The following is a 4,763-nucleotide window of genomic DNA, read 5'->3' on the forward strand; positions in this document are numbered from 1 at the left end:
CCTAAGGCTATTTCAGTCGTCGAAACTGAGCGATAGAGCGTGGAGGAAACTGCAGAGAAACTGTCCAGATTTTTTTCTTCAAACAAACCCTTGAGTGGAGCTTCTCTGAAGTACCTGCGTGTGGAATTCGGTTGAAAACGAAAACACACCTGTTTTAATGCGAAGATGTGGAAACACCGCCACCTTTCGGCAAACATTTTTAACAGCACTCCTAGGGTTTCACGAAGGAATTACATTTACAATTGTTTTAAATAATATGCAAATAAAGTCTGAAGATATTGTAAATAAACATAAAATGGGTTGAGTGTGTGTGGGCTCTGATTGAGTAGCTCCAGATCTATAAAGTCTGAGGATGAAAGGCTCACTGGTGTCAGATGTGACCTTTGACACTTTCTGCTCTGTCCGGTGTCACTGGTCTTATGGTGGTGTGATGAATGTCAGACCTTGAACAACTCAATGAGATGCTGAGCTTTGGTACATCCACTCTGGTGATTTTGGTGTAACACCAGACTTAGCCAGTAGGAGACACTCATGCTTAACATTACTCCAGCTTCAATTATTGTAGGCCTACTTGTATTTTTTTAAACTTACAGTTGAAGTCAAAAGTTTACATACATCTTTCAGAATCTGCAAAATGTTACTTTTTTGTTAAAATAAGAGGATCATACAAAATGCATGTTATTTTTTATTTAGTACTGACCTGAATAAGATATTTCACATAAAAGATATTTACATATAGCCAACAAGAGAAAAAAAAAAGATTTTAACAAATAATGACCCCGTTTGAAAGTTTACAGACACTTAATACTGTGCTGTTACCTGAATGATTCACAGCTGTGTTTTGGTTGTTTGTTTGTTTAGTGATAGTTCTTCATGAGTTTTTGTTTGGCCTGAACAGTTAAACTGAACAGTTCTTCAGGAAAATCATTTAGGTCCAACAAATTCTTTGGTTTTTCAGAATATTTGTGTATTTGAACCCTTTCAATGACTGTATGATTTTGAGATCCATCTTTTCACATTAAGGACAACCGAGGGACCTATATGCAACTATTACAGAAGGTTCAACGCTCACTGATGCTTCAGAAAGAAAATCGATGCATTAAGAGCCGAGGGGTGAAAACTTTTGAACAGAATGAAGATGTGTACATATTTTCATATTTTGGCTAAATATCATACTTTTTTATTTAGTACTACAGAAGATACTCATGTGTTCCCGAGAAGACAAAATAAGTACAATTTACCCTGATCTTCAAATTCGAAAAGTTCCCACCCCTCAGCTCTTAATGCTTATTTTTTCCTTCTGAGTGTTTGAACCTTCTGCAAATGAGTCCCTCAGTTGTCTTCAGTGTGAAAAGATAGATCCCAGAATCATACAGTCATTGTTGGAAAGGGTTCAAATACACAAAATGCTGAAAGACCAAAACAATTGTGGGATTTTCCTGAAGAACAGTGGGCAGTTTAACTGTTCAGGACAAACAAGGGACCCATGAACAACTATCACTAAAAAAAAACAAAAACAAAAAACATACACACAGCTGTGGATCATTCAGGTAACAACACTGTATTAAGGATCAAGTGTATGTAAACTTTTGAACAGAGTCATTTTTATAAATTCAACTATTTTCTCTTTTGGACTATATGTAAACATCTTTCATGTGAAATATCAGTAGTACTAAATAAAAATAACATGCATTTTGTATGATCCCTCTTATTTAGGTAAAATAATTAACATTTTGGAAATTCAGCAAGGTGTATGTAAACTTTTGACTTCAGTTGTATATGTTCAGTTTCTAAATGGACAGGTTTGTAGCATTCCCATGACTTTGTTGTTCCAGCTGTCATGCTCTTGTATCTCAGCATCTCTCTTTCTCTCTAGAGTTTTGTGTGCTATGAAACAGTATTAAAACATATATTCAGCACCAAATCACCTTTAATGGTCCTCATGGTTAGCCCCCTCATGAGTCTTCATTAAAGAACTGCCCTTTTCACCTGGAGCGCAGGGTGGGAGAGTTTAAACTCAGGCCATTGTGAAGAACAGAACTGGTCTGGTCACAGCGGTTTTATTGAGATCAGGCAGTTCATGCACACTGAGCTATCCAGTGTGTGAGTATGTGTTCAGAACACAACAAATGTGCATTTCAGGACGTGTGTGTATAGTGGGCCTCTGGTGTTTTTATGCCTGGTCACAAGGCAGCATACTATAAACTATAGTAGAATGAGCTGTATTTTTGATGATTGCAAGTGAGAACGCTAAATTAGGTGTGTAAAACTCAAAGAATACAGAAAAATGTAAACATAATAAAATATAATAATAATAATATCGTGAAATATTTTTATTATTTAAAATAACTGCTTTCTATTTGAATATATTTTAAAATGTAATTTATTCCTGTGATCAAAGCTACATTTTCAGCATCGCTCCAGTCTTCAGTGTCATGATCCTTCGGAAATCATTCTAATATGCTGATTTGCTGTTCAAGAAACCAAGAAACATTTATTTGTATTATTAGAAATTAATTAATTTATTCAAAAGTGATGATGAAGACATTTATAATGTTACAAAAGATTTCTATTTCAGATAAATGCTGTTCTTCCTAACTTTCTATTCATCAAGAAACATGAAAAAAGCAGCAAATCAGAATATTCGAATGGCTTCTGAAGGATCAAGTAATGATGTTAAAAATATATATAAAAAAACTAACATATTCAAATAGAAAACAGTTATTTTAAATAATAAAAAATATTACAAAATTTTACTGTTTTTGCTGTATTTTAATCAAATAAATGCAGGCTTGGTGAAATGAAGAGACTTCTTTAAAAACATTATAAATCTTACTGTTCCAAAACGTTTGACTTGTAGCGTATTTTATCATTTTAGTATGTACAAGTTTTTTTTCAGGATTCCTTGATGAACAGAAAGTTCAAAAGAACATTGTTTAGCTGAAATAGAAAGCCTTTGTAATATTACAAAAATCCTTCCTGTCACTTTTAATCAATTTAATGCATCCTTGCTGAATAAAAGTATTTCTTTAAAAAATGAATAAACAAATAATTAGTTAACATAATATTAAATATAATTTATTTGTATACACATAGCTTAAAGTATATACAAATAAAATATAATTATTGTATTTAAAGACATAAATTTAAAACACAAACAACTTGCCCAATCATTAACTCACAGTTAAAGTCTTTAACTTTCACACAAAACCTCATTGTTAGTGAGATGTAGCATCCTAATGTATAGCCCCAGTCTTGTCATTCCATAGCCATGCATTCTTACTTGCTCACTGAAGCTCTTAGAGAAATAAACTATACCTGACTAAACACAAACCCAGCAGGTCCCCTTGAGCTCCCATATACAGTCTGAAATCGTTCCCAAACCTCTCATTTACACACAGACTGTTACTCTTACTCACTTATTGAACTGCTGCTGCTCCATGTCAGGCCGTGTGACTAGTAGAGATGAGGGTGAGGTATTTATGGGTGAAAGGCCAAAGTGTGTGTGAGTGCGCGTTTTCTGGCTGGTATTATTACTCAGTGTTTGAGAACGGCAACAGCTGCAGCAAGAGGGCGTAATGGAAGAAAAACAAAAATCAGAGAAAGAAATGATGGAGTGAGTGTTTGGAGAGACGGGTTTAAAAAGAGTGACAGGGAGAGCGAGCAGAGAGGACAGAACAGTTTTAAAGCAGAGGAGAAAGTGTGTGACACAGGGTAGGGTAAGTGTGTGTGTTTGGGTAAAATGAACTCCAGATGTGATGTGGTCTCCACTCAGACCAGGCGTCAGAGCAGAATTAGAGGTTTTAGAGGGCAGAGAGAACGACAAAGAGGAGAAAAATCTTAGAAAACACTCAAAAGTCACTGTAGAGGTGAGTTAGTGTGTGCGATTGGATGTGTGTTTGTTTCTTCCTAACAGAGTCCTCAGAATGATTTACTGAATGTCTGTGACACAGGGAGCACGGTTACTGATAGAGCATGAAAATCAATTCAGGAGGAAGGAAAAGAACAGAGATGGAGAAAAAAGAAGTCCGGGGAAAAAGCAGATGTCAGAATGAAAGGGCCAATTGGCATGAAAGAAATCAGACAGACATACAGCAAAATCACCTTCTGTAGGCAGCAGTTAACAGTCAGCAGATGTGTGTGAATATGGACCGTGGTCTAAAGGTAAAGCAATCACTGCAGGGCTGAATTAAGGCTGAAAAGAAACTTGCCTGATGCCCAAGAGCAGTCTCATTTTCCACTCATTTAAATCTAGCATGAAATGTTGTTTTAAAGGCTTTTCCTTCATACATGTTTACTGAGAAGGCCCAGAAATGATTTTTAAAATGTCCTACTCTTTTACTCATTTGACTTTCAAAGCCATACATTTTAAACGAGTGGATGGATCTCTTTTATAGTATTTTTGCTGTAATTCAACTAAAAAATAATTAGAATATTTCTCAATACATTACATATTACTCAATCGTCGCGATTTCAAAACAAAAGCTCAAACCCTCCCTCTACACGTTTTAATGTCCACATATTCAAAAAATCACAGTGGCTGTAGCATTTCTGTCATAAAAAATGTCCAACTATTAAAGATTAAGTGGACATTTAAATTAAAAGTTGTTTAGTCAATATTAAACAAGGAAAAACCAAAACCCCCTCTAAAACCAACTTGCTTACCAGGTATGACCAGCTAAAACCAGCCTGGTTGAGCGGTTTTTTTCAGCAGGGACGAAATGTATATTGTTTATAATACACAGTTTTGTTCAATAAAACCG

Source organism: Garra rufa, chromosome 2 (assembly GCF_049309525.1).
Source record: "Garra rufa chromosome 2, GarRuf1.0, whole genome shotgun sequence".
Classification (NCBI taxonomy): domain Eukaryota; kingdom Metazoa; phylum Chordata; class Actinopteri; order Cypriniformes; family Cyprinidae; genus Garra; species Garra rufa.